This window comes from Lycium barbarum, chromosome 3 (assembly GCF_019175385.1).
Source record: "Lycium barbarum isolate Lr01 chromosome 3, ASM1917538v2, whole genome shotgun sequence".
NCBI lineage: Eukaryota > Viridiplantae > Streptophyta > Magnoliopsida > Solanales > Solanaceae > Lycium > Lycium barbarum.
Window position 1 is genome coordinate 55431552 of NC_083339.1, and position 9268 is coordinate 55440819.

The 9268-nt window shown below is 36.5% G+C and overlaps 1 long non-coding RNA gene across 1 annotated transcript; it reads right to left on the reverse strand.

Moving 5' to 3' along the window:
* Positions 1 to 549: 549 nt before the first annotated feature.
* On the reverse strand, positions 550 to 8774 carry LOC132633882 (uncharacterized). Its single transcript, XR_009579907.1, has 2 exons — positions 8088 to 8774; positions 550 to 803 (listed from the first exon to the last, which is right to left on the reverse strand). It is a non-coding gene; the product is annotated as an uncharacterized LOC132633882 (long non-coding RNA).
* Positions 8775 to 9268: the final 494 nt, after the last annotated feature.

Here is a 9268-nt window from a genome sequence, read left to right on the forward strand (position 1 = left end):
GTTGACCCGAAGCAACCGGGGGAGGAATTGGAGCTAGAGCTCCTCCTTGTTCTCCCACATTGGGCGGGGTAGAGGAAGTATTAGACAAGGCCTCGTTATGCGATTCACCCTCTTCAATATTCATTAGAGGCTCTCTTTCTACCCGCCTCTTTGTCGTAGTCTTGCCCTTCTGGGCGGCTGTGGCTTTCCCCTTTGGCGGCATTCTGAAATCATAACGCACTATTAGAGAGGATAAAATTTTATGCATGGCTCTATCGCACGATCTCATAAGCAGAAAGATGGTCATTTTTCCTAAATGCCATGTAGCCTCTTGTTTATTGATGTAGCGCGCAAGACACCATAAACAAGACTCTACTAAACACGGCTCGTAGACACTTCCTAGGACTGAACTGCTCTGATACCACTTTTGTCACGACCCACCTAGGGCCGCGACGGGTACCCGGAGCTAACCACCGAGCACCCCTCGTTCTATTTCTTATCATATCATTTTATACTCTTTTACCAATTTTATCCTCAAGTTACAAGAATATCACCTTTCAAGTCAAAACATAATATCTTTATATGTATAAGCCTTTAGGCTATCAAAATAATGGTTTTATACATGTACATCTTAGTAACCTTGTGAGACCACATAACTCGCATCGTGTATCTACGAGCCTTTACTGGAATACAACACACATAGACGGGACAGGACCCCGTCAAGCCCAAAATATACAAATATACACAAAATAATAATCAAGCACCTCCGGAACAATCTGCTATCAGCTCCTACGGATCTGGCTCAAGCTCGCCTCCCTGTCTACCTGTGGGCATGAACACAACGTCCAAAGAAAACGGACGTCAGTACGAACATTGTACTGAGTATGTAAGGCAAGAAGGAGATAAACATAATAGGAAGATCCTGAGTCATGAGACAAAGATATAACCTGCACAAGTGTCATAGGCAATCACATTACTTACATATATCACATTTTACATAATCACATAAATCATCTCATCATAGTCCTCGTCGTTAACCCGCGTCCGGGTAACCATCATATGCCGCCCACTAGTGGTGATCATGCCCGGCCCTCTAGGCTCGGTATAACATCGCAGCCCGCCTTAGCGGTGACATGCCTGGCCATCTAGGCACGGTGGAATCATATGCATCCCGCCTTAGCGGTGACATGCCTGGCCATCGTGGCGCGGTGGAATTTTATCATCACAAAATCAATCATAACACATCACTCTTACACATCTCATTACATAGAATCATATTATAGACATATCATACATTAGCATTAAGAGCATACGTTAGGATTTAAAGGCAATCACACTATATCGGGGTGACGTAAGGTCGTAAACCCCCGATTGTATTATGGACATTTTATGAGTATCATGCCTCGCCTTGAAGGAAATAAAGCATAAGGCTAGTGTTAACAATAATAACATCATTAGCATTGTAGGAACATCGTTCCACAATTTCTTGAATCTCTATACTCTAGCTCATTGTCATTATTATCATGCTTATAGGTGATTCGATATATAGAAGGACTCATAAGCTTCATCTTATAGAAGGATTATAGAAAACTTGAAGAATTCATGCCTTTTGAAAGAAGAGTTAAGCCTCACATACCTTTCTCATTTAAGCAATCTAGCGTTTTCTTATTCTCCTTCAATGTCACGTCTCTACCTTCAAAAGACGATTCGTACTAACGTTAGTTAATCAACTATAAGAACGCGTTACTAATTCTAGAGAAATTTGGGTAGCGTTTCCTTTGTTTATACTACTTTTCCCACCTTCTATATCAACTCTCAAGCGTTCACAACAACATTCACAATATCGCAATCAACAATCGTCATGCATATACATTAACCACAATTCACCATTTCTCTCCAATTTCTCCATATTTATACTTATAACTCATTATCTCTCTTTCGTGTATATAATAATTATTCCATGGTTTAAACATCATTTACAACGTATTCGTAATCTCAACTCATTAACATTCATGATTCAATTCAACTACCATTCACCCATGACACTATTTACTCATTTATGACCCATTTGCTATGTTTTTCAACAATTCGGGTATCTTAACCTTCCAATACCTTAAACAACATGAGATGGTCATTAACATTACCTTGGATGATGGTTGAACAAGTCTTGAGTGGAGTTTCTCCTCTAACACCAAAACCCTACTTCACCTCCCTTGGGTTTTTTTGATTTGGATGACCTTCACTTGAGTTTCCTACACTTTGATTCATGGATTTGGTGTTGTTGATCTTGGTTTCCCTTGATTTCTCTTGTAGTTGAAGAGTAGAGAGGGTTCTAGATGTTTCTTGAAGTGTTGAGTGTGAGTGAAATGAAAATGATATGAAAGAGGTCCCTTATACTTAAATTAAAAAGCTGGCCGACCATCTTTATACGGACCAACATACGGTCCGTACTATTTATACGAAGCGTATGTGTGGTTGTATGTTTGGTCCAGTAGCTGGTGGCCTTCTTGGCCAATTATACGGTCCAACATACGGCTGGTACAATTTATACGGTCCGTAGGTTGGGCCGTATAATGCCCAGTGATTTCGTTTTCGTCCTCGTCGACTCGTTTGACCTCCGATCCTTATGAAACCTTCTTGGCACTTGTTTAACATCTCAATATCAATATTAGGGGCGTTATTACTCTTCTCTAAGACATCATTATGCCATCATAGACTTGTTACTCGAAATTCTTATCCATTACGCCACATATAATTCGCTTTCCTTGGCAACTTTCTTTCCTTGCATTGTATGCCTTTAAAATCTCGTTGAGGGTCATCTAATACTCTTTCTTACTCGTCAAAACATCGCATATACTATGTCCTTTGTTAGCCTATTCACTGTACATGTACGGGGGATTTTCCAAGGTGTAACAATTGAGGCACGGTGCAATCATATCATCATATAATCAATCACAAATTCATCATTTTTACACATCTCGTAGGCATAACTTAATCTTACATTATTGATCATCTCATAGACCTATCATGACTCAGCATCATTATACATTTATCATTAAGAGCATACATTAGACTTTGAAGGCAACTATGGCTATGTCGAGGTGACATAAGGTCGTGAGCCCCCGATTATAATATGGAGTAATCATCACCATCATATCTCACCTTGAAGGAACTAACAATTTAAGGTGAGTGTGCGCAAAGAGAAGCATCGATGAAACCATACTTAGAATTATTAGCTTCATGGACACCTTATATTGCACTAAGATTCCTCATACTTATATTCATCATCATCATTATCATGCTCGTATCGTATTTCCTTTCTTTATCATGTACGTATGTAGTTTGGTGTATTTACGGACTCATAGTCTCCATCGTATAGGATGATCATGGAAACTTGAAATTTCTTGGTGTAGATGAATTTTTGCTAGGTTTCACACACTTGTTTTCATAGATTTGGTGTAGTTGATCTTGGTTTTCCCTTGAGTCCTTGTGGATGAATGATGGATAAGGTTCTAGAGGTTTCTTGGTGTGTGGAGGAGTGAGATGAAATAAAATAAAATAAAGGAGAGAGGTCCTTATATTAAATTGAAACCTGTCCCGACCAAGATATACGGACCAATATACGGTCCGTACATTTTATACGGGCCGTATGTTTGGTCCAGAGAATCATGTCCCTCTTGGATAATTATATGGCCTAACATACGACCAGTACATTTTATACGGTCCGTATGTTGGGCCGTATAGTGCCCAGTTGTTCCGATTTCGTTCTCGTCAACTCGTTTGATATTCAATCCTTATGGAACCTTCTTGACACTTGTTTAGCACCTCAATACCAATATAAGGGACGTTACCACTCGTCTCCAAGACATCATTATGCCATAGTTAACTCGTCGTCCATGATTCCTACCCGACACATAACATATCCTTTACTTTCTTCGTCAACTTCTTCCTTTACGTCTAATGTCTTGAATCTCAATTAGGATCGTCAAATGCTATCTCTCACTTATCCGAATCACCGTATACGTCGTGCTCCTCGCTAGCCTATTCACTGTACATTTACGGGGAATTTTCCAAGGTGTAACAATATCAAATTTGTTGCAAAGTACACGATTAGAGCACTCAACTGTATACTATTGGCTTCACTAGTTTGGAACCCATACCATGCAAGGGAAAAGGTTGTCACCACTCGTATTCCCGACGCCACACAAGTTCTAAGGGGTTTCATGAACCCCAGGCATGGCTGGATATCAGGGAATGGCTAGGACCTATCCCTCCAAATCACCTCAACACCCCCAAACTAGTGTTGCCAAGGGATACAATCAGAGTCCCCATAATTGTGCACAAGCATCACTCGTATGGAAGCAATTTAATTACAAACAATACTAAAAAAATAAAATCAAAGTCATAATGAGGAGATTGAGACAGGTATGGCAGTAGAATGATATGAAAAAATAACATAACTGCTTCGAAATACTTAATCAATAAATGAACCAAACGAAAATCACCCTATTTTTCCTTTGCCTTTGGGGTTTAATGAAAACTGGCCCATTTCCAATTTTAACCTGAATTGGGCTAGGCCCAACTGCCCTTCAAAGGAAAATGCATTTGAAAGTTTAAGCCTTCAGTGAAGTTTCTATCCTCTTTTACTCATGTATACATGTTGTCTATAACTAGCCAATTCCCTTATATGCACATAATATACTATGGTATACACATGTGATCTGTATATAGAATGTGTACTATATGTATATCCCTCTTCCTTTTCATTAGCCTATGCATATTCAGTGTATATTCATGCTCGTATGTTTGAATTTTTGACTTAAGATCATTTCATTCACTTAATTAGTCCTTGCCCCCTTAGAATAGTATCAATATATAGACTAAAGCCGATTCAAGTCTAACTTAGTTCCTATACATATAAAAACAATGATTCACCAGCTTCACATGTTAGCAGACCTCATAGTAGTAATTGAGAGTTGCTTAATGCAATAACAAAAACACAGTAGAGAGATGCAAGTAAAGAGAAAAATTCTACAACTTGTGATTACAGAGAAGGGTTGGAACACAAAGAAATCTAAATTAAAACAACACTAAATGAACTGAAACTGAGCAAATTTAGATTCTCAAATAAACCCATAGAAATGAGCCTTTGTTTTAATCAAACGGTAGTAGTAGCATATACACATCCAGATTTCATGTGAGTTACCACTTAAGTGAAAAAAGAAAGGAGCAACCATGTTTATGACGAGGCCTCTCAAAAAAGAGGAATGACACAAGGTTTAAATAACTCTTTGTGACTCAGAAATTTCTTAACTCTTAAAAAAAAAGACACTTATTACTAACAGCCTTAAACTAATCCATTTCTCTTAGAAAGATAGCAAAAATTACCTTATTGAAACAACCAATTTCTTCCTCCTAATTTCCTATGTTCCTTTAGACATTCAAACATTTTAACTTTTTCCCACCCCTTTCTATTTCCAACCTTTGATAAAATGAAGAGATTCAAGGAAGATCAATGCACCCTTATGATAGGAATGCCCCCCATAGCCCATAGGCTGTGGCATGACACCCCTCATTTGGAGGGTAGGTACTATGAGTCAAGCTAAGCTTGACTCTTCCCTGCCCCCTCTTTGAGGTGTCTTTGAAAAGACTACCCTAGGCTAAGTGGTTCATAAGCTGCCTGAGAACACTTTCAACATCCTTAATTAACTCATTAGACCAATTCTAGCTTGTCACTTATTCATTTTTAAACATAGACTCAGTATCCAGTTATTTCATCCCATAGTTCTACACATGATAAGACTTCAAAAGGATCAAGCATATAGAGACAGATCTCATTAAATAGAGTATAACTTTATCCTCCCAATCTAGGTTACACCATAATACACAGTAGTGTCTAAATGTAACAGTTCAAGTTCCAAAATAAGAGTTACCACCATTCTTATATTAACTAAAATGTCCCCTTTCTAGATTCAAACTATAGCTAGGACCACAATACAGACAGTCCAGCCATAAATATACCATGCAGGTTTTATTGAACATATTCATTCTTAAACAACATAAAGCATGCAAGTTTGAATTCTGGAACATGGATCTAGGTCCTTATAAATAACTTACTCCAAGAACTTAGTCAAAGTAGTAGTTTTTAATCCCTTTAAATATGGCAAAAAATGTGACAGACCCTCACACTTTGTTTTAACTTGGTTTTATTAGCATAAAATCTCAAAGATCCCCCCATGCATGGTAAACTACTTATAACCAAACATAAGGTCTCCGTGAATCCCATAGCCATGGGAATAAGGTTTAGAAGAAAAGGAAACCTTAGGTTCCTGAAAGAGAAATAGGGTAGGGTGAGGTCACCACTCATCCCTCTCCCGAGTCTTGCTTTCAGTAAAAAGGGAACAAAGGCCCTACTGGCCACTACCTCAAGTTCATGCCTAAGCTCACCTTTTACTCTCTTAAGGCAACCTCAACTCCCTACCTCATCCTCGTACCTAGAGCCCGTTTGGCTTAGCTTATAAGTTGCTGAAAACACCTTATAAACTGTTTTTAGCTTTTTTGAGCGTTTGGCTGGTCAGCTTATAAGCCATTTTTTACTTAAAATAAGCCCAAAAAAATAATTGGGCCCATTTGGCTTAGCTTATCTAAAGAAGCATAAGCCAAAAAAAAATAAGTTGCTTTTTTTAAGCCCATCCAAATAGGCTCCTAATGGCAGCCAGCAAAACCTTGTGGTTAAAACTAGTTTGACACTGCATTTAAATCAAATCCCATCTAAACACCTATTTTACCATACAAGTTAATAGTTTCAATCAATTTAGTCTGGGGTCTCAACTATGCAAACTATTTTGAATTCCTTTTAGACATTACCACTTTGAAACAATTTGAACATTTTAATCATTATAAGCTTAAATTTAGACTGAACACCAACCCTGAGATTCAGATAACTTATTTTCACTGATTAATTAATCATTTTTAACAGTCAAAGAGCATATTGGAACTCAATTACCCTTTTTTAGCCTCACTAGACTCATTTTGAAAACTCAAGCATGAACCAGACATAAAAAGGCAAGGGTCTGATGACATAAAAGTCCAGACTAGATTCTGCTTTAAATGAACAATTATAACACATAATCATCCTATTAATATCTATGATTCCTAACTCATCTTAGATGATTTTACAACTTTATAAGACTACACTAGCTTCTAATGGACCATTTGGGAACCTGTTACCAATTAAATGAACTTTAATCTCAACCTTCATTTTAGAACTTCTATATCATATTCTAGAGTGTTATTGTCTCAAACTTACCATCAGTATATAAGACACAACTAGTCAAGGTTATTTATTAAGCCAACACAAGCATACATAAATATACTAAGGTATACTTAGGCCTATTCGAATGCAATTAAACCTCATTCAATCATGTTCTAGTGCCTTGACATTTCATAAGACTCAGATAAGCAACTAGATTCTTTAAGCCTTGTTTCAGTCCAATCATGATCCTTTACATGTCCTAATCATGATCCTTTACTTTTCCTAATCATGACTGATGCTATCTAATTGACATAGACAAAGTATATGGACTTAGGAAAGCAGATCGAAGATTCAAATTTAACATAGTCTCATCAAGAAAATAGCAACTGCCTTAAATTATTCAAGATGGATCATCACAGTAACTTAGCAATCTCTTACATTCAAATAGGATTAGTATTGGTCTAAAAGTTCACAAAAGTTACTATTACAAATCCTGTAACCAGATTTTGTCATGTTTAAGAAATAAAGAGCCAAATAGGAACTTCAACATCCAATGAATTATACAACAATCTGTACATTCCTATCTACAGAACAACATCAATAAACTATCTAAACTCATATATTCAGTCCATATTAACAACCAATTCTAAGGTTAAGCATGTACTTTATGAAAAATAAGAAAGAAATCTCTATTTCCAAACATCTAATGAACATTAAGCATCATTTAGAACAACACATTACTACTTAATTGAACCCAAGACAATCTAACAACAAACTAATATCAAACATACCATTACCACATGATAAAACTACTGAAAAATAAAAAAAAATAAGCAAAAGGATAAAATGTTACCTTTTTAAAGTGCAGTGGTGGTCAAGATTGAACTTGAAAGCCTTTTTGTACTTCCAAAACCCACACTCAGCCACACCAAACTCAAAACAAGTAAGAAACAAATTTTAGAACTAAGAAAAAACCTCAACTTAAGTCAAAGTCTTAAAATTTTTATACTAAGAGGCTTGAATTCGATGTTTCTAGCCACTTTTTGTTTTTCCCTAATTTTTTTCGACCTTCTTTCATGGTGAGGGTGGGGTTCTAACCCCAAAAATTGTTAAAACCCTCAAAATACTGATGTGGGACAACTAAACTTTCCTAGTAAATAACCTTGTAAAGCTAATCTATGGCTTAAAACGACTTAACAGCAAGTGAATGGTCGGATCTGAGCCTCATGGGACTCGATCCAAACCATTCACCTCAAATCAACAGAAATCGAGCAACAATGAACATAATACTACAAATAGGACAACAATAATCGACTTTTAGTTGAATAGTTTTAAAAAAGAAAAGTATATTACCGATTTTGGAAAGATCTGGGCAAAAATAAATCTTGGAATTAGTTTGTTTCACGCCAATGGTGCTGCAAAATCTGTGTATTTCATTCTTACTCTACAAATTTACCATTTTTAGGACTAGAGAGAAAGAGAAAACGATGGCGGCTTCTCGGGTTTTTGCAAGAAAAAGGGAAGAGAGAGAAGGGCAAAGGAAAAGGGGTCGTTTGGAATGAAAAATAAAAAAGGGATATACTCCTTTATCTGTATCGAGATTGGGCCAGGTCTTGGACTGTTTTGGGCAGTGTATACCTAATGTATACACGTGTATATAGAGAAAATAAATAATTTAATAAACAGACAAAAAATAAAAATATTGATTATTGGTAATAATATTTCAATTGTAAACAAATCAGGACATAATTAACCTATTAAAATAATTTTAAAATGGCCAGTTGTGTAAATGGACTTCATTTTGCGAATATGGCCATAATTGATTTTAATCGAACTAATTCTTTCAATTATGGTCATATTTGTCCTAATTAGTATTTTAAAATTAAATAGTATTAATGACCTTAATTAATTTGAGCCAATGAATTTGGTTATTTCAATTAAGGCCATTAAGAGGCTAATTTTACAAAAATTACCCCAATTTCCTTAAACCATGAATTGGTTAAATTAATTGTGGCCATAACAAGATAATTAAAT